The sequence below is a fragment of the Zootoca vivipara genome, chromosome 3, assembly GCF_965207765.1.
Source record: "Zootoca vivipara chromosome 3, rZooViv2.hap1.1, whole genome shotgun sequence".
Lineage (NCBI taxonomy): Eukaryota > Metazoa > Chordata > Lepidosauria > Squamata > Lacertidae > Zootoca > Zootoca vivipara.
Genome location: NC_142586.1, coordinates 82,004,847 through 82,026,937, shown reverse-complemented (window position 1 = coordinate 82,026,937; position 22,091 = coordinate 82,004,847). Strand labels below are relative to the sequence as shown.

The 22,091-nt window shown below is 44.1% G+C and overlaps 1 protein-coding gene across 4 annotated transcripts in view; it reads right to left on the bottom strand.

Annotated features, from left to right (window-relative positions):
• The window catches only part of SLC29A1 (solute carrier family 29 member 1 (Augustine blood group)), an 80,013-nt gene that overhangs the window by 44,352 nt on the left and 13,570 nt on the right, over positions 1-22,091 (bottom strand). The window contains exons 1-2 of one of the 4 annotated variants that reach the window (XM_060272935.2): positions 12,614-12,650; positions 11,753-11,849 (exon numbers count right to left, since the gene is read on the bottom strand). The exons of 2 other annotated variants lie outside the window; for them this stretch is intronic. The gene's annotated coding sequence lies outside the window, so the exon portion shown is untranslated. Of the gene's footprint in view, positions 1-11,752; positions 11,850-12,613; positions 13,262-22,091 lie in introns of those variants that run through there. One more of the 4 variants, XM_088667355.1, reaches the window with a different exon arrangement.

Sequence of the window (22,091 nt, the reverse complement as noted above, 5' to 3'; positions counted from 1 at the left end):
TTGCACTGTGTGCTTTCGAACTGCTAGGTGGGCAGGACCTGGGAGCAAGCAACGGGAGCTCACCCCGTCACGGGGATTCGAACCGCCGACCTTCTGATCGGCAAGCCCTAGGCTCTGTGGTTTAACCAACAGCGCCACCCGCATCCCCTTTAAATAGTCATAGCTTCCACCAAAGAACTCTGGACACTGTAGTTTGTTAAGGGTGCTGAGAGTCGCTAGGAGACTCCTATTCCCCTCACATAACTATGATTCCCACAATCAAATCCCTTTCCCCAGGGAACTGAATTGACAGCAAAAACCCCTCTGGACATCCACTTGCTTCATTCAAGGTGTACAATCCCTTTGCCCTTCCCAAACTGGCTATTTAGCACTGATTGCTGCATATGTGTACCACTTCCAGCTTTATCAGCCATTTATAAATATTGGCTGCTTTCCAACACATTTGGCACGCCCTCCATTCAGGTCAACAAGGCTGGCTCACTACATGTTCCTAAAAGGTTGTAATCACCAGAAGACTTAGCAAGTTGGGCAGCTGCAAACAGACTGAGTTTTAACTTCAATAGCATTTGGAGCTATGCATGACATCAGCAGAAAATTGATTATTCTTTTAACCTGAACATATCTGGCTGAAATGTGTTTTGTGACACCCCACACCCTTTTGATTAGAGCATGGTACTGATAAAGCCAAGGTTGCATGTTCGATCCCCTTATGGGACATCTGCATATTCCTGCTTTGCAGGGGGTTGGACTAGATGATCCTCAGGTATACTTCCTGTTGGTATAGAGTGAGTAGAATGTGAGGTTAGGACTCGTGGAGATTAAAACCCTGCTCAACACTGAAATCCTCCCCCTCCCCCCATTATTTTCTTTGGAAAGGTAAAGAAGGAAATACAAAATCACACACACTCCCAATCTCTATTTTTAGGCTGTAAAAGGTATAGACCTAAACATTTACTCATCAAAAATGAATCGCTGGTTACCACACATCCTCTTGCTGTTTGTTAATTTACTCCCTTCCTGCCAGAGAGAACTGGAAAGTAGGACTTCTGGTTTTGGGGAAGGAGGCAACGTAATGTCTTGGCGAAAGGTGACTAAGGGAGTTATGTAAAATTGCACATTGTGTTGATTGAGGTTTTCCTCTTCCCTCATTAATACTAGATCTCAGGCTCATCAAATCAAGATCTGGGACAGAGAAAAGGAAGTACTTCATAGAATCTTGGGGCTCATCCACCCTTTTACTTGACCCATATTTTGATCGTTTTGTGTCCTGGTTAAGTCCCCCTGCTCCAAGAGCTCTTATCGTTGTTCCACAACTCTTGCCTTGTGAAAATCCAATCTTACCTGCTGAAGTGAAGCTCAGCTAAGTAAAATCTCTCTTCAGATTTTCTGCACATCTGATAAGATCGAATTCAGCCAGTAAGAACGGATTTTCGCAAAGCACAGCCGCATAACCACGAGAAAGGCTCTTGGACCCAGGGAAATAAATTGGTACACAATGAAAATCCAGGTCAGTTGAAAATGCTGATGAGCCCATAGACTTTGAAGGGGGCTTTATAGAGGCAGTCTAGCTTAATTAACCGTAGGAAATAGAGTAGAGCAGTGCCCAACTTGGTAATAACACAACAAATGATGCAAGGAGGAAGCTCAAGAAAAGAGGTGGTAAAGGAGCACCTAGCTACTTTAAATGAGTTCAAATCTCCAGGGCCTGATGAGCTGTACCCAAGGGTACTAAAGAATTTGCAGGTGTAATTTCAGAGCCTCTGTCTATAATCTTTCAGAATTCTTGGAGAATGGGTGAAGTCCCTGCAGACTGGAGGTGAGCAAATGTTGTCCCCTTCTTCAAAATGAAGGGGAAAGAAGACCAAGGTAACTACTGACTGGTCAGCTTGATGTCAATACCAGGAAAGGTCCTAAAACAAATACGGTTATTAAACAGTTGGTTTGTGAGCACATAAAAGAGGATGCTGTGATTACTAAGACCAAGCATGGCTTTCTCCAAAACTAGTGATGCCAGATAAATCTCATTTCTTTCTTTGATGGAGTTACAAGCTTGGTGGATCAGGGAAATGCTGTGGGCATAGTATATCTTGACTACAGTAAAGCTTTTGACAAAGTATCCCATGATATTCTTGCAGAGAAGCTGGCAAAATGTATGCCAGAGGAGGAGTAGCAAATTCTGCAGAAGACAGAATCAGGATTCAAGATGACCATAACAGATTGGAGAACTGGGCCCACACTAACAGAATGAATTTCAATAGGGCCAAATGTAGGGTTCTACCCACAGTCAGGAATGACTCAGAGTTGCACTGAACTTTGAGAATTTCATTTAACACAACAGGCCCATCCATTGCATTAAGACACCAATATTGATTTTTAATTGTATATTTATTGCTTCTTTTTCTCATTGTATTAACATTTGAATTTTTTAAAAAATTACATATTAGTTCCTAGCACAGAATATTGCAGTTGCTAAAAAAACAGACAGAAAAATCATTAAGTAGTGCACCAGGAACCTCAGCAATTTTCAAATGCTCTTGGGGGTGGGGTTGAGAGCATAGCTGTCAAGTTTTCCCTTTTCTCGCGAGGAAGCCTATTCAGCATAAGGGAAAATCCCTTAAAAAAAGGGATAACTTGGCAGCTATGGTTGAGAGTACTGTACAGCATCCGTTACAGGTAGCTTCTCAGCCTCTGTCTGAATATACCGTACCTCCCCATGTCAAACGAGAGCCCCGCCACTCCAACAAAGTAATTAGTTCTTTGGGTTGGATGTTCTTACCACTAAGCAGTTTCTCCTAATGTTCAACTGAAATCTGTGCTCCTGTATTTTAACCCCATTAGATGTAGTTCTGCCCTCTGAAGAAGCAGAGAACAATTTGTTGCTCTCTTCTATATGACAACCCTTTTGAGTATTTGAAGAGTGCTCTCATGGCCCCCAGCTGTCTTCTGTTCTCCTATTTGTTTATTTTACAATATTTATAAACCACTTGACTAAAAAAAAATCCTCTTAAGTGGTTTACAAATTTTTTTAAAAGTTTTAAAAAGGCATTTGAAAGCACTCAAAAGATGACTAAAATCACAGCTAAAAAGACATAAAAGATGGACCATTGGATCTGATCCAACAGGGCTTATCTTACATTCTTTGGATATTTTGCTTCCATGATGGTTTTAGTCTCATGACATCTAATTTCAGTTCATTGCCTTAATTTTTAAAAAGAACCAGAAATATTTCACGTGCACAGCTTGTTTATGATGCAACCCCTATTTTACCTTTATTTACACCGATCATCTGTGGTTGGGAAAGCAAGCATTGAGGCCAAAATGCCAGCAATCCTCTCAGCATGTGACCCAGCAGGCAAATCCTACTCATACCAATTTCTGTGCCAAGTTCCTGAAGGTGTGGTCAGTTTGAACGTGACAAGAGGCAGGGAGAGCCAAGTGTTGAATTAGGGTGTATTCTATAATCATATGGTTGGATAAACAGAAATGTTAATTCTTTTGACACTTAGCAGTGAAATCTGGGGGACCCAGCCCAAGATGTTGGCTATGCAGCATCAGGGTCGTGCTGGTGAAATCAACTTTGCTGGAACTCAGACAAGGTGGTGGTGGGGAATTGTTATTCTCACCTCATTATGAAAGCTGCTTTCAATTCTCTTAGTGAATATAAAATCCCTTTAGTTATTCCATAGGTTTAGGGTAGACCGCAGGAAGGGCATCTCTCAAAGTTAAGCTACCGTACATATCCACTTCCCAGGGAACTGCAGGAATAGAGGTAATTTGTAGTGCCACGGATCAGTTGGAAGGATCCAGGAGAGCTAAACTGGTTTATATTTCATGGTTCAGGTATGGCCTAAAGGCACCGTGATGAACTCCTGCCCGGAAACCAAAGTCCCCACTGTGGAACCATGTGGGTCCAAAATTGGCCTCCACAGTCACTTACGGACTAGTTGTTAAAACCGTGTTTATGGAAGACAATCTTACTCGGCTACGAGTGATCGCCAAAGAAGAAGAAGAAAGGCGCTCCTGCACCACAAACAATTCCCTTTAATAGCAAACTCAAGTGGTCGAGTGCTGACAGGGTTGGAGCCAAAACGAAACAACAGGAAGGTATCAACACGCTCAGCTGAATTCCAAGGTTTCCAGTGGTACAAGGAAAAACCAAATGGGGCACCCTCCCCACAACCTCCCCTCACAAATGCATATGCTCAGCCAGGGAATGTTGACTTTCAGCTTGGGGAAAAACCTGAAAAAGAGAGAATTAAATGAAGTATAGTGGAGAAGGGCTAACAGGCACTATGAAGAATAAAACTGCCCCTCAGAGCTTAGGCTATGCTGCAACACTTTGCTGCAAGTCACAATTGTTCCATCTAAAGCTCCAAAGGAAGCAAAATCCTTCCTTCCCAACTATGATGTTCAGGGTAGGAGGGACAGAGCAAGAGAACATGACACGTCTTGCAATTAAACTAGTTTACATTTGTGCTGCATATGTACTTTAAGGGCGCAGTAGCATATGTCAGCAAAACGACAATATGTCAGCACATAACAACCACAACTAATAAAACCTTGCTGAGGGGTATTGTAGTCTATAATAACCAAAATACTTTCCTCTCTCTTGTGACCAAGTCTACCTTTTACCAGTTTCATGTGGTATGCCAGGTACAGCTGTATCTGGATCAGGATAATCTGTCCAGAGTAGTCCATACATGGGTAACCTTGAGACTAGATTACTACAATGTACTCCTTGTGGGGCTGCCCTCGGGCCTGGTCCGGAAACTCGAGTTAGTGCAGAAAGCAGTGTGGGGCAGACGAATGACAGGATGTAAACCTTAGGTGAAACACCTGTATTGGCTGCCCACATACTACCGGGGCAGGTTCAAGGGTGTTGTGTTGATATACAAAGCCCTGAGCAACTTGGGCCCAGGATACCTTAAGGACCACCTGAACCTAACTCAATCACTGAAATTATCTGGAGCACTGTAGTACAACAAGCAGCCCTGGCGGCCTCTGCTAAGTTCCAAGGGGTGTTACTAACAGCCACCCCTGTGATACATTTATATACAGAGGTATATAAATGATTTTATAAACAAACTATAAACTAGATTCTGCGGAAAACATTACTGGTTAAGGGACTTTCCATCAAGTACCACCATGGGAAAGGAATGGAGCAAGCCAACCATCTGGTATCCTGTTCCAGAAATATTTGCACAATAGTTGAAAGCCCATTGGGGCTATAAACTAAGGTTCCAGAAAGACTGGAAGGCTTTACGTAAACACATACTTTGCACTACAGAACTGGCACTATCTCTTGATTTGCTGACACCTCTTGAAAATGTTCCTGGCTGCCCTTTAAACAGTGTGCAAGCAATGGACCAAACAGCAGACTAAAAAGCATAATTCAGTTTCCACTGCCAACAGCAAAAGGGACTTTTCAGATAAGCAAAGCAGAATTTTCAGATTAGCTAGAATACCCTGGCATTCTCCACGAGCGTTAAGTAGCCATGCTTCTTGCCCCAGCAATCTTTATCTGAGAAGCATTTCCATTATCACTGCAGCATGGTCTTCCCAAAGTAATATGTTGCAAAACATTCCTTACCATCTTAGTCAGGCACCCTCAACCTTCGGCCCTCCAGATGTTTTGAACTACAATTCCCATCATCCCTGACCACTGGTCCTGTTAGCTAGGGATCATGGGAGCTGTAGGCCAAAACATCTGGAGGGCTGCAGGTTGGGGATGCCTCATCTTAGTAGTTCAATCCTATGTCTACTCAGAAGCACACCCAACTGAGGTCAATGGGACTTACTCTCAGGTCAGTGAGGGCAGAACTGCAACCTTAACAAGTTTCTCAACCCAACTCCAGAAACAACCAGACATTCTTGTACTGTACATCCACTGCTTCTTTTCCCCATGTGTCTGCTCAGATGACAAACCTCAGGAAAACAATTACAGATGCTTAACAGGAAATGAAGAGTCAGCAGCAGTAACTTTCCAAAGAAAATTTCCATATAATTTACAAGGAAAAGTGGCTACTTTGGTTGGTTGCAAGAACAAGCGTGCCAAGCCTAGACTTAATATATGTTGCAAGAGAGAGAAACACAACGAGTTTCTGTCACTTCTTATGTCAGCCCGTTCCAGAGTGCTAATCTCTTGCAGCAAAACAACAACGGATAGTCTTGCAGCACCTTAAAGATCAACAAATGTATTATGGCATAAGTTTTTATGGACTGTAGCATAGTACATGAGAGCTAGATCAGGTGGTTTGGAAGGCAACCAAGTCAGCACAGTCTTCGAATGATGTTTTCCAGAAACTAATCTCAGATATCTGTTAAAAGGAGTAGACCCACACAATTGTCAACATTTCCTGTGTGATAGATGGGCTTCCCCTCTTTATTGAGTCATCCAAGATTAAAGAACAGCTCTCCATTCAAAGAATACAAAAGGATAGAAAGTCTTGCTGAATCAGGAGTTTACTGCTCCATCTTTAAAAACCAGCCCCTCCCTGAAACATCTGTGCAACCTGTGTTCTAGGTGTGATCTTAATGCTGGTTTAGGTGTGATTAACTTGAGTGTCTGCAATAACAGAAGTCTCTTGTTACTGGGCTTGTATTTACAGTACCAGTGCTTGATGGTTTGCCCAATAATGAGGGGTGCGTGGAGGGGAAGGACAAAGGAGAGGGGAAGGACCACCAGCCCCACTGATGCAAAGGAGGAAGTATACAGTATTTGGTTTCCACCCAACCTTCCATCAGAAGGTGGGAACCTCTGCCTTGGTTAAGGTACAGGGTGCAACCTTTGAATTTAAGAGGTAAACAGGGGGAGGCAACAGTACGTGCCCCAGCTGACACATTCACATAGCTTTTTTATCCCTAAAACCAAAGCTTTCTGCTGACACACCAAGTCCCAAAGAGCACAGGAGAGGATCTGTACATTAAAAACCAAAGAAAACCCTTCCTTTCCTGACAGCCCATCCTTTTCTGTCTCTCTGGCCCCAGGGCCAAGCTCTATCTCCAGTCCCCACCCTGTTATAAGAAGGCATTGTGGGGCAGCCACACCCAAGAGAACCAACTTTCTGTAGCACCTGGAAAAGAAGAAGCTTTTGCCCCTTTTCTCCTGGACCCTGTAAAGAGGTCAGTGAGTACTTAGTAGGGGTCCATTCAGGTTAAGGAAGAGGACCCAGCACTTTGCTTCTGGGCACATCTGGAAAAATGGAGATCTCCATTGCTACTAAAAATGAAGTTAAGAGGATGCAGCTGTTAAGGCTTAAATAGAACTTTTGAAGGTATAAAGTATCAGGTCCCCAACTGAAATAGTATCTAGATCAGCAACCAACAACCTTTTTGGCAAGCATACAACCAAGTGGAAGACTGAGTTCCTCTGGTGTACACCACAGTGTCAATTAATAATAATAATAATAATAATAATAATAATAATAATAATAATAAATACTGTGCCATAATGTGGTTGTTCCACAAATTATGGAATGGAGAGCTGTGCAACACCAGGCTTTATCCAAGTGCAGGAGTGCAACAAACTCCTACCGTCTGTGCCACTTGCAGCACATGTAGCATGAATGAGCAGATAATCTCAGCAACAAAGAAAGGGTCAGGGTGGAAACAAATAAACAGAGTGCATTGTCAGCTAGACTATGACAGAGCATGCCTAGAGTGCCTTGGTTTCTATTATGACTGTATTAACACAACTTGCTCACACCGACCTGAAATTAGAGATCAATGCATCAAGGTTAGTGGGGTGGGACTTTGAGGCAGAGCTGAACTTTGGCACCTTTCATTTAAGAAATAAGCATGGGCAAGGGATCAATGTACGAATTCTGCACTGGCTTAAAGAAGCAAGGCATACTGGAGATAATGCATGGCAAAAGCGAAAAAACAACAACCATTTTTTGGGGTCTTTTTTATTATAAAAAAGCTTTTAAAAAAGTAATTGACTGCTCCTGTAGGTCCCCTACTGTGATGGCAAAATGGTGTGTGTGTGTGTGTGTGTGTGCGTGTGTGTCCCTCCATAGCTCTCTGTAAAATGTTATTTTTAAAATACTTTTTAGTTACATAATTTAATAATGAATGATTTAAAATTGATTAAAAATAGTAGTACCGGTAGCTGACGGGTCTTATGTAGTCTTATGTAAGGCGGCTTTGAGAATTACAGTTCTTAATGCAGCTACTTTTCCAATTTTGCCACACCCATTCTGACATGCACCCCTGCACCCTTTGATAACTAACCACGAGCCAATGCTCTGCCGAAAGGTTAGCCACCCCTGTTGTAGAGCGTAAGATTCCCATTATCGCATGTAAGGGGTTGGTTTCCTTTTAATTTGCACCAAGTATGCACTTAGCAAAGGCTAAGTGAGAGAGCTTGAGCTGTATACAGAAAACTATGAGGTTAAATGTCCTGTCTTCCTATATCAGATACAGTATGAAGGCTGGCCAGTACAGTACAGATCCGAACAAAGGCTGAGAATGCACCATATATTTAAAGCACATGGTTTCCCCCCAAGAATCCAGGTTTTTGTGTGGAAGCCATGTGCTTACAGTTCCCAGGATTCTTTGGGGGAAGCCATGTGCTTTAAATGTATTGGGGTTTGGGGGGGTGCATGCTTACAGATCTGGGAACATTTTTTTCCATTTGCACATTACTAATCCATAGTAAGTCATGTTTTATGATCCAGCTTGTCATCCAAATATGGCCTACACCTAACCTAATGTGTGCATGCATGAGAACAGTGGTGCAAATCCAGGGCTATTTCAGTGTGGGGCTGGAACTAAGAAATGAAAAAGAATGGATGAAAGATTTCAAACGTGCTGGTGTTGACACAGCCCAGGCATAGGCAACCTTGGCCCTCCAGATGTTTTGGAACTACAACTCCCATGATCTCTAGCTAACAGGACCAGTGGTCAGGGATGATGGGAATTGTAGTCCCAAAACATCTGGAGGACCGAGGTTGCCTATGCCTGACAAAGCCTAAGCCTTGTGCGCAGCAAATATGTTGCTTTCTTTGGTAAAGGTTAAAAAAAACCCACCCCTATTTATCTACTTGCACTGGCGTGCTTTCGAACTGCTAGGTTGGCAGGAGTTGCTTTCTTTGCACCTTCTGTTGCTTAGCATCATTTTTTTTAGAGCGACTAGAGGAGTGGAAACCCCACCTATGGCCTTTGGTCCTTTTATGTGTAAAATGAACACAAGGATCCTCTTTCCCTGTTGTTTAAGAGTCAACTTGCAGGTTGTAAGTCTATCAGAGAGCTCAGCATTGAAACGCTTGTTCCAGGAGTGTTATGACTCATGGAGGCATTAATCTCAATCTTTTTATAACATCTTGTTCTTTCTCAACTCTCAGGCCCCACAGTTTCAGTGCTTGTTGTTCCCAAGTGTGGCTAAGGGTTTGCTTGGCATGCTGGTGGCACAAGTCTTGCAGGGCAAACAGCCAGGAGGTGATCAGAATGATGCAGAACTGGGAGGTGTGTGTATGTGGGGGGGGGGGAATTCCTACTAGTGCCTGGCATGAAGGCTTCCCTCAACAGACATAAATGAACAATTTTTACCCCTGCCTGTGATCATATACACCTGCCTGAGCTCAAGTGTTCGAAACTCCCATTGAGCAGTTTCTGAGCTCTGTAGGTGCAGTACTGCGCCTAAAGTTTCAGATTAAAACTGCAGTGGAAGGAAAGGAGCACCTTTTTTCTGCCTCTCCACTTCCAGCTACTGTACTCTCTGAAGACTGGAGAAGAGACCCTCTTCAGAATATCAGGGGGGTGAGCAGGGGAAGGACTAGACCATGTGAAAAATGAACTTAATATTTTAGCTGCAGTTCATTCCTTTTCAGCTTTGTATTCTTGTTATATAAAAGTGTGCCTAAACATTCAATTGTTGTACCCATAACCTAGGTTTAAGGTGCCATTTAGCTCCTAGCTTTAATATCCAATTTCTAATACTGCCTGAGCTGTAGTCAGTATGAGGAGGGCCCCTGCTAGTAAGAGCAGTTAGATTGGTGGGTACCTGAGACAAGGGCTTTTCATTGGTGGACTGGCACCTTTGGAAATCCCTTCCTAAGAAGGAGCCCCCATGGCCCCATCATTGTCAATTTTCAAAAAGATCTTAAAGACATTCTAACCAGCCCAGGTTTGGTTCATTTTATTGTGTGTTTTTTTATTTTTATTGCTGCTGGCCTGTAAATTAGCAAGTTTGATGGGGTGCTTTGCTGATATGACGTTCTGTGTTTTAAGTCTCTCTACAACTTTTGTGAGCAGGGGTGCCCCTTGAAAAGAGGGCTAGGAATCATTTTAACTGTAAAAGTGGATAACAGGTGCTTGGGTTTTGTTTTGTTTTTTTAAAGATCCACCCATCAGACCCTGGGTGCAAACCCAAAAGCTGAGAGGGTGGGTGTGTCAGAAGGAAAATGAATTGATATTGATTGATATATATTTGTATACTTTGTATTAATGTAATATTTTTATATGTATCTGTGCATATTTGTAATATTTTGTTTAAGTTGTTGCTTCAATTTTTATACAGTTTAGATATCTTTTAAATGTATTAAATGGTATAGAAATTAAATAATCAATCAATCAGATCTCCCTACCCCCCCTCATTTATGAGAGTTTGGAAATCTGCTATCCATGAAAGTACACACTACTGCTGCACATGTGCATTTTGCTCTGGCTCCGCAAAAGGCAGCCTCATCTATACTTTGATGGATGGTTACAAGGAGGTACGGTACTTCTGTTGCTGAAGGATGTGGCTCTTTATCTGGAGTGAATCAATTTTTGCAGCCGCTGGAAAATTTAGCAATAATTCTGCACACCACAGAAAAACAATGGATGGAATTTAGCTTCATTTTGTCTGTAAATGCCTATAACATTCAGTATATTTTTATTACTTTATTACATTCTGCCCTGTGCAACCACCCCTAATTGTGCAACATTTTGCCTGCTGAATAATTCTGGAGAATTCAAAAGTTTGCCACATCTTTGTAATCTTTCAGTCTGTCCAAATAAAGGTATTACCCAACTGTGGAAATTGGAGTTGTTTTCATACAGAGTAACAAGGCTACTCTTGTTTTCTTAAAGTGCTCAGTATTATAATAGCTGAACTCCACAGTATGATCATCATGCCTGATAAATACTGAGTGCAATACATTGTCATTATATTCAATAAAACTGTACTTTTATTGGCAGCCTAACTTACACAAATTGTTTCTAATTAAGACCCCACATTTATCATATAATCCAATACCACTCACAACAGCATAAAGTCTATGCCAATCCCAAATATCCGTTAAAAATCTATGAAATATTCATTTATTTATTTCCTTCTTCTTCCAAAACTGTCTTATCTCCAGTTACAGGTAGGTAGCTGTGTTGGTCCGTTGTAGTCAAAACAAAATAAAAAAATCATTCCAGTAGCACCTTAGAGACCAATTAAGTTTGTTACTGGTATGAGCTTCGTGTGTATGCACACTTCTTCAGATACACTGAAACAGAAGTCACCAGACCCTAATATTTTGTGAGAGGGTGGGGAGGGATATTATTCAGAAGGGTGGTGGGAATGGGTGATTTTGAAGTCTCCATAGGAGACTTTGGTTATACCACTCACACAATCCTGTGCACAGGCAACCATCCGCAGGTGTGCCAAAAATAAATAAAATGGTGTGCCCAAGACCAGCTCACAGGACTCTCTCGCACCATCTCTAATCACCGCCATGCAGTATGGAATAGCTCAATAAATGTAAGGGGATACACAGCTTACACGATCGGCATCTGGAAAGATAAGCAATTCCTTTTAAGACGAACGGCGGCGCTGCGATACGTCAGAAACAATAGAGGGATTCCAGTGGGGGCGGTGCCTGTTACCACGAGGTAGGAAGAAATCGTTAAGACTCTTTTATTCAAAGAAAGGGGAATGGCTCACAAGCTCTTAAATGTCGAAAAAGAGCAGAGTAGGACTCGTAAGAGGTGGACGAAGATGGGGAAGAGCCCCCCCCAGCCCCGACCGCGGGCATCCCAACACCCTTCCCGCCAACTTCTCTTCCCGCCAACTTCAAAAAATGCCACCGCCGCCGCTGCTTGGGCGCCTCTTCTCAGATAAATAAGCGTTAAATAACCTACGTTTCAGGGCAGCGGGTGGGGAAAGGGATGAATGGACGGACAGAGAGATATAGATACAGAGTACAGACACTAAGTTGCTCGCGCCGCCTCCGTGAAACTGGAGCGACTCCTCGAGCAGCCTGCTGGAAAGGAAGCAGAGGTGAGCCCCCTAGAGCCGAGTGCCAGGCTGGCATCGCTCGCCTCGTGGTCGCGTAGCGAGCAAGGCAGGAAGCCCATCTCCGCCCTCCCCTCCGCCAGGCAGCACCTCCGAGCAGCAACAGGCACCTGCCACTGCGCTCCCCGCGTTCGTCGCTCCGGGGAGAGTTGGCTGCCGATGGCAGGCACACGCGCCACCACCCCGGCCCATCCATCATCGGCTTGGCTGGCATCGGCTTGCGGAGCCACGTCGCTCCTCCCGGCTCGTGTGTGTGTGTGTGGGGTCCTCTCCGTTCCCGCCTAGCGCCTGGGGGCCCCCGGGCAGGCCGAGGGAAGCGGTTCCTTATGCACGTCCGGCGAAACTCACCTGCGCAGCCTCAGCCGCTCCGGCCCCGCGCTCTCGGGTCTCGGCGTGCAGCGTCCTGGCGGCGGCAATTCAATGCGAAGGGGGCCGGCTCACTCCGAGGCAGCCCCGCCTCGTCCCAAAGACAGGCTCTCCCGCGGCCCGCCTCCTCTCTTCGCGCGCCGCTTCGCCACTGCAGGGACCCGGTCGGCTTGCAGCAGCCGCCTCCTTTCCCGCCTTTGCTGGGCACCGTGCCTGGTGACTGTGCCCTGGGCCTGGACCAGTTGGCAGGGCGCTTTCCAAACGAGGGAGGCGGCCGGAAGCCTTTCGTTCGAGATTCGCCATGAGGTATGAGTGCAAAGCCGGGCGTGAGGAAAGGGCCTGCCCATCTTCCGAGTTTCACGCATTCAGAACAGCTGTGCCGGATCAAGCCAGTGTGGCCCATCTAGGCCAGCATCCTCCTGTTCTCGCAATGGCCAACCAGCTGCCTGCGAAATACCAGCAAGCAGCAGGAACACTCTGCCTCCCCTCCTGTCGTTTCCAGCAACGTTTTTCAGAAGCCTGGCTGCCTCCCAACTGTGGAGGCAGAGCATAGCCATCAGTAGCACTCTCCTCCATAAAGCTGTCTAATTTTCTTTTAAACGCAGCTAGGTCGGTGGCCATCACCGTCTCCTGTGGAGGCAAGTTCCATAGTTTTAACTGTATGTACCGCATGAAGAAGTGTCTGAGGCCTGGGGGAAAGTGGGGACATAGTTCTCCTATGTGCGTTAATTTTGAGGGTAGGAGAGAGCCCCAGTGATAAAGAGCATTGGACTAGGAGCAGGGAGGTGTGGGTTTGAAATCCCCACTGGGCCATAGATCTCACTTGGTGACTTTGGGACAGTCACTCTTCTTAGCTGTTCCCCCTTTACAAGATTGTTGTGAGGGATAAAAGATCAGAACTCATAGACAGCGGGTTATAAATGCAAGACAGGCACTTGGGGTAAATTACTGCCTTCAAGTAAACATGTCTAGTACCATGCCTGGACTATGGCCCAGATCCTAAGCATGTTTTCTTGGAATTTACGGTAACTCCCATTCATTTCAGTGCACTGTAAGTTTCTGAATAGGGCAGCCTTAGTTGAAATTGATTGCCTCTCTGCACACCCCTCCCTAACACACTTCTCTTGCCATGGCACTGCCTCCAGCCAGCTCTTCTCCAACCATCATTTGGCTGGCACTGGGTCTTTGTGACCTCCCCTTCCTTTCCGCTAATTGGCACACATTTCACTCTGGCTGGCAGCTGTGCCACCCCTCACCCACTGCCCTTGCCCCTAATGTTCTGCTTCCTCCCACCCACCCTCAATGCGCTCCATGTCTTTTGCTCTCTTCAAGCCTCTCCATTCAGGAGCCCAGACGACAAAGTGGGTCATTGCTATTTCTAAACACCTAGGACAGGGTCTGAATGTGAATCAGTTTCCAGAGCCTTATGCCACACACGGAAAGCCTCTTCCCTGCTTAAGGAACCACTTTCTGCCTTGCATCCTTGGTAGGAGGAGATGCCAGGGTTTACGTGCTTTTCCAGATATTTTCAGGGCATCAGTATTGTTTTGAGTTCGGGGGAGGGGGGTGCCAGGCACATATAATTCCTGGATCTAGTAAGTGTTAGAATTTAATCAAGGCTTGGAGTGTTAAACTGGGTGCCAGACACTGAACACCTGCATTCAGCAAGTGTTAAAATATAACCCAGGCTAGTTTCCTGTTGAGGTAATCACCTGGGGTGATGAGCCATTAAGAAAACAAAGGAAGAGCGATATCCCATTATGAAAGTTGAGAGGGGCTCTGTACCAGATGGCAAATGAGTGGGGCCCCTCCTCCAGCTCTGTACCAGATGGTTGAAACCTAGCTGGAAGGGGGGGTTTGCAGACTGGAAAAGGAAGGGAGAGAGCACAATGTTTGCTGTGTATTTGAATACAAGGCTGTGGCTATGAGAGAAACAAGAGCTTTTGGGGGTGTTAATGGTGTGAACCCCTCCAACATAGGGTCAGGTCGCATATAAGTGTAAATAAACCATATACCACAAAGACACCACAGTCTCTGCTGTGCCTCATTTGCAAAAGGACCCTGGGTGACCACCTGGAACCCCTGAAATCTTGCACTGCTCAGAGATTGGGGTGGTGTTCAACAGTATATTTCAGAGGATAGCCTGGACATACTCTTTTCTATAATGAGCAACCCAGATGCAGAACAGACTGTTTTCTCCCCTTTCAGGGTTCACCTTTGCTATCAGGGTTTACTCTGAGCTAGGCTCAGAAAGGCAGCCCCAAAGACACTGGCCTCAGCAATCCTGTTCACAGGGTGAAGGGTTGCATCTGTGCAAAATGCGCATCCCATATATGAATCTGGGTTTCCACAGAAAATAAAATAAAATAGGGGAGCAGTCTGGGGTTTGAGTCAACCTCTTCTTTGAATGGGAAAACAAGGCCCACCAGGAAGCTGGTAAAATAGATAACTACTGCAACCAGGACTTCCATGAATGCCAAGAACCAGTTTAATTTACTGTTGTTTTAATAATATCTGGCAATCCCATGGTAGCAAGGCAATATAGTCTGTTAGCAGACTGGAATTCACAAAGAGGCTTGATGTCGCTTAGCATTCTCTGATGAGGCCTCATGAGAAGAGGAATACGTACAGGAAAGGGCTAAGCAATACAGAACTTCCTCAAAATGTCATCACACAGGTTGCGTTGTCAAAACAGAGGTCATGACACCAAATGGAGTCAGAGAGTCATTAATGATCAATAGTGAGTGATTTCCAGAGGAATACTGGTAGTTGTGTTAGTAGACTCTTTGCTGTTTTTACACTGAATGTAGTTAGCATACAAATCAAGGTCCTATGAGTCCTCCTTTCAACCTTGGTTGTGGATGGAAATGAGAGTGAGACCTATTTAAATTTTATTATTTTTATTTTTTAAGTGATACCCCACCTTTTTGCTTGACAGGGACTCTGGGCAGCTCACAGATAGGCTTGCAAATGTCATCTTCGTCTCGGTCATCCATGGATTCCAATCTATACTCACTGGCAGCAGCTCTCCAGGGTTTCAGACAGAAATATGCCAGTCCTAACTGGATATAATGGGAATTGAACATGGGACATTCTGCATGCAAAGCAGATGTTTTACCATTGAACTGGGATGCCTTTAGTACTAGGGACCACAAAACTTGTTTTTACTTTAAAAGTTGTTGTTGTTGTTGTTGCAGCATTTATATCTAACCTTTCCTCCAAGGAGTTCAAGGTGACTACATAGTTATTTATTTATTATTTCATAAAATTTACATACTGCTTGAATGTAGCAGGGGAACCCTCAAAGCGGAGATCGTTCTCCCCACCCCTGTTTTATCCTCACATCAACCCTGTGGGTAGATTGGGCTCATAGGCAGTGAGTGGCCTGAGATCACTCTGCGAGCTTCCTGGCTTAGGGATTTGAACCCTGGTCTCTGCAGGATTTGAACTCTGACGACTATACCACACTGGCTTTTATTTAGCCTTTATATCAGGAATGCAAAGGGAAGGAAACACAGTATTTGCTCAAAAAGGTTATGAAGATTATGACAGTTTTAGGCATACGTAAAAGATCTTTTAATCCTCATAAGCATGATAAATCGTCATTTCACTTGCAAGAGAAAAGAAGTTCCAAGAAAAGAAACTACTGTACTCTGGAGAGTTTTGCCTCCATTAGTGCCAGCTCACAGTGAAAGCTGAGGATTGGGGGTTAAATGCAGTTCTGCATATATAGAAAATTTGGAAATAATTCATTTTCTCTATAGAGATACATCAGAGTTCTTGTAGCAACACTCTGTAAAATGAAGACCCAAAGCAGCAATATTGTCCACAGCTGCAGTTCTAAATCACTCATTTTCTAAGTTAATCCTGTTGAAAGTCAACAGGACTTATTTCAAGGACAGTGGATTTAGGAAAGAAGTGCAAAATGCTCTATAAACATCTTCCTGCAAACGACGACTTTAAAGCAGTATCCAAATATAGAAATAAAATGAAAATTAACATAAATGGATTATAAGCTTAACTGCTGAAAATTATTTCAGGACTTCACTCAGCCTTTGTTGTCTGCAAACATCTACCGTAATTAAAGAGAGGGAGCAGTGGTCATAGTGTTTAGCGGCCTGTCTCACACACCATTTCCCAGACCTATATGCCATCTGCCAAAGCATTTATTAGTAGTGCTAGGAGGGTGGAAATATACACATATACTAAGCAAAATTCAAGCTCACACAAACAAACTGCTCCTATTGCAGAGATCAATTAGCAGTGTTAAACCCAAATTCATCCAGGGCTATTTGCCCCCATTTCTTTGCTGCGCCCGTAACATCCTCAATCCTAGATTGCTGCCAAGGGTTCATTCTGCCATGGCTGCTAAACAACTATGAGAACAGGTTGTTGTTGTTTAGTCGTTTAGTCGTGTCCGACTCTTCGTGACCCCATGGACCATAGCACGCCAGGCACTCCTGTCTTCCACAGCCTCCCGCAGTTTGGTCAAACTCATGTTCGTAGCTTCAAGAACACTGTCCAACCATCTCGTCCTCTGTCGTCCCCTTCTCCTAGTGCCCTCCATCTTTCCCAACATCAAGGTCTTTTCCAAAGATTCTTCTCTTCTCATGAGGTGGCCAAAGTATTGGAGCCTCAGCTTCACGATCTGTCCTTCCAGTGAGCACTCAGGGCTGATTTCCTTCAGAATGGATAGGTTTGATCTTCTTGCAGTCCATGGGACTCTCAAGAGTCTCCTCCAGCACCATAATTCAAAAGCATCAATTCTTCGGCGATCAGCCTTCTTTATGGTCCAGCTATGAGAACAGGTAAAGAGGTACAAACCCTCTGGTCATTAGGGTCCTATTATCCAGGAAGCAAGGTCATAAAAACCAGCCAAGCTAAACTTTTTGGCACAAATGGCTGCCGGGTGCATTATCAGGACACTAGTCGATTGCTGTCATGGCTCGTCTGAATCCATGGCCCAAATGATTGGAGGCCCAATCATGTATCCTTAAATTTCAACAAAGAGCCTGGGGAGGGTTAGGTACATGGTGCAGCGAAGGGGCAGGGGCAAGATGATTAACTCTTTCCCCACACATACTTATAAATTTATCTATATATTGTTGCATGCCACCCCAATCTCTGAGGTGGTAGGGAGTGAAAAGGAGGGAGCAGGAAAAGAGGAGCTTGCAGAAAGAAGAGAGTGCATGCTCTGGGGTGGAAAGGGAAAAGGGTTAAATGGAAAGAAAAATTATTCCGTAGATAATGTAGCTGCAACAACATTTGACAATATTGTCAGCATTGTGCCTGCAACTTTGAGGACTTGGAACCTAGGGCTTGAGCAGCATGTTTTTTAAAAATTAAATTTGAAATTGTAGCAAATCCTTATATTCCTTCTCTTTTCCGAGGGAAATGAAGGGGGAGGGGAGAACAAGGGATGCACCATGATTTGGGGTTTATTCAAGGGTGCAGGAAAAAAGCACTGCTGTGGTGGTAACTATAGAAACTAACTATCTGCTGCTCTTTAAGGGCAAATACTCTACCCTCCCCCACCCCAAAACTCCAGCAAATTCTCTTGCTTTGACTTATATGAGGGCCAATTTGGTGCATGGTTTGCAAAAGTATTCACTTAACAATTGGCCAGTGCTGGGGAGAGAAGACACAGAGGTTAGGCATGTTATTTTATTGTTGTTTTTGCAAAAGTGAAGCAGAAGGAGAGTGTTTTAATATTCATCCAACACTGCTTTTAAGAAGCTCCTTATGAGCCAATATATTCACAAAGGGGCAGGGGAGCATCAAGAAAAGCCTGAAGAAACATTAGGCCATGACCTCCTGTTGATGACTCATTTGTCTACAAAAATAGAGAGAAGCAGCAGTGTCAGCATAAAACATACCAACAGTGAACTGGGCTATACCGAGAAGGCCTATAGGAGACAGGCCAGTAGATCTGCTGCAATGGTTGCACACTACCCCAATCTCCATGAATGGTTACAGATTCTAGGGATTCTAGATGCTACCCAGGTTTGGAGAGATTGAGGCACAGTGGAGGCTAGTATCTTTAAGATACAGTGGTACCTCGGGTTAAGAACTTAATTTGTTCTGGTGGTCCGTTCTTAACCTGAAACTGTTCTTAACCTGAGGTACCATTTTAGCTAATGGGGCCTCCCACTGCCGCCGTACAATTTCTGTTCTCATCCTGAAGCAAAGTTCTTAACCCGAGGTACTATTCCTGGGTTAGCGGAGTTTGTAACCTCTGAAGCGTCTGTAACCCAAGGTACCACTGTATATGGTTTATTACCATATTTTTACACCTGCAGCGGAGGAGGTACAGAACATTGCACCTCGATAATGTATCTTGTTGCCCCTCTCTTATCTTCAGCAAGCTTGGCTACAAAAGCCTGGGAGGTTATGTACAGTGGTACCTCGCAAGACGAATGCCCTGCAAGAATAATTTTTCGCAAGATGAATGTGTCTTGCGATCTGATGATGACTCGCAAGACGAATTCGTTTTGCGAAAAATTCGTCTTGCGAATCGCGGTTTCCCATAGGAATGCATTGAAATTTAATTAATGCGTTCCTATGGGCAAAAAAAGAAATTTCAATGGGATTCGCAAGATGAATTTTTCGCAAAACGAGTTGACTCGCGGAACGAATTAAATTCGTCTTGCAAGGCACCACTGTATTTATCAAAATAACACAATAATAGGTGCCAGGTTATTAAAGCCAAAGTACCACCATTGTGGGAAGCGGGTGGCGCTGTGGGTTAAACCACAGAGCCTAGGGCTTGCCGATCAGAAGGTCAGCGGTTCGAATCCCCGTGACGGGGTGAGCTCCCATTGCTTGATCCCAGCTCCTGCCAACCTAGCAGTTTGAAAGCACGTCAAAGTCCAAGTAGATAAATAGGTACCGCTCCAAGCGGGAAGGTAAACGGCGTTTCCGTGTGCTGCTCTGGTTCGCCAGAAGCGGCTTTGTCATGCTGGCCACATGACCTGAAAGCTGTATGCCGGCTCCCTCGGCCAATAACGTGAGATGAGCGCCGCAACCCCAGAGTCGGTCACGACTGGACCTAATGGTCAGGGGTCCCTTTACCTTTACCTTTACCACCATTGTACAAAGATGCAATTGGCTGCAGTCCTCTACCCACAGCTGGGAGTAAGCTCAACTGAGAACCATGAGACTTACATAAACTTGTATAGGATTGTACTACTATATACACACACACTTCAACTCTAATCCACAATCATTGCAGGCAAGCTAAGCTCTGTGATACACATGTGATACCAAAAAACATAAGTGAGATATTGTACAAGGATAAGGGAGTACTGATATAATTTGCAATTACAAAAGATGTGTTATACAACATATCTCACATGCATGATGGGTGGGTCGTTTTGCTCATTGTGACCTGTAAGTGATTGTAAAATGGAAATGGCATTAGGTGGTCTGTCACCATATTATGTATTTATACTTTGAATCAAGTTGCTACCCATCCCTAATTTTATATATCGGAGCCTGGCTCTTAATAAATGGTACAGTTCTTATGGACACAATTTATCCATTTATTTTATTTTATTCCTATGGACTATTTCTTATAGGAAATAAAATCGCAGTGACTAATCCTAATTTTGGCTCCTTGAGAGACTGAATTTGTTCTTTGCCAATGCAGTGCAATCTGCACTGAAATAACACAAAAGATGATAGTAATGAATGCTACTAAATAATGCTACTAAATACTGTTCTTCAATAGTTAATAATGAAGCTAATTATAGTTAACGATGCCCATTATTATATTGCAGTTGCAATAATTTCGTATTCATTTTGTGTTTCTAAAATGTTGAATGGGTCATTAGTTTTCCATGTTACTGGGTGGCAAATTAATTTTGAGTGGTCCCTGTGCTTTATGTATATGCATAAGTAAAATTAAGAAAGCTACAGGCTGAAATTGTATAGTGGATAGTGAGACTATACAGTATCACAAAGTTCCACTTAATCCTGGGTGTTACGGTATCAGAATGCCAAACCAATACAGTACATAGATGAAATGACTGCCCTCTGTTGGAGAAAACAGGTTCCCTACTCAACAGATAAGGCAGTCCAGGAGACATTATGTCAATTGTATCCTGTGGCACCATCACGAAATGAGTCTTTCTGGCTGAGTAAATGCATGCCCGTCATTTGGGGTGACAATAGCAGCTCACACTCAACCCTCCCTAAGCTACTGGTATTTTCATCCTTTGACCTGATAGAATCTTGAGATTGTTGTCTGTGGAGGCCCTATGGGGTCTTGCAGGCTTCCAGTGGGAGCTGTCATTTCTCTGTATTGGAACAAGCAGGAATTTGAGCATTCCCTTTCTGGCTCAATAAGCAGAAACAAACCTACATTGTCTGTAGCTCAGGCTTCAACTCTGCCGGGGGCACCACCATCACGCATGCAGACTCTCAGCTGTGCACATTCCACACAATTACATTGCAAGATTCTGACTCGCCAGAATCTCATAAACCATGGATATGGGGTGTGGTGTATATTCAGACATGAGGTAAACATTAAGCCAAAATGGATCTCATGGCAGCTCCTTCTCACGGCTGACGTTATTTCCCAGAGCCTGGGAGCTCAAAATACCAAGATGATTGACACTTAAAACAGTTTCAGTTCACCTACTAGGATTAATAAATAGCTTGTATGGATTCAAAAGTTTTTTTCCACACTTTCCCAATACAGTGAGGTTGTGTCTCTACTGATATTTGGCTGCCAGCTGACCTTCCACAGAATCTTACTCATATTCACTGTCTGCTTGTAGGAAGTGTGATACTGGAGTCTCAATCTGACACGAGATCGTGGTTCTAGTTCTATCCAATTGAAAACTCACAAGTTATCACAACTAAAATATTATCCTCGTCTTTAGTAGGGATGGCGGTCCTACCAGTAGGCAGAACAAGGTGGCAAAGGATGCTGGGGTGGGGTGTTGGAGGAGAGAGCTCTGGGTACTATGTCACCTGCCCCATAAGCTCACCTGCTGCCTTTAGCTACAATAGGGGACAATGTCCCATCATTAGTGCTGAAATAAGATTCAGCTGCCAGACCAGCTGGCTTTTGCATATGGGGTGGGGAACACTTTTGAGGAAGGGCCATAGCTTTGTAGTAGAGCATCTGCTATGCAAGAAGGAAGTCCCAGGTACAATCCTCAGCATCTTCGAAGTAGGGCTGGGAAAGACTCATTGCCTGAAATTCTGAAGAGCCACAGTCAGTCAGGATGGGCAATTCTGAGCTTGACGGACCAATGGTCTGACTCAGTAAGCTTGAGTGAATATCCTTACGTTCAGTCTCATGGTGATTCTTCTTGGCAACTCAGTAGAAAATATGTAACTCTCATGAGAAGAGAACACTCCCTGGAAAAGACCCTGATGTTGGGAAAGATTGAGGGCACTAGGAGAAGGGGACGACAGAGGACGAGATGGTTGGACAGTGTTCCCGAAGCTA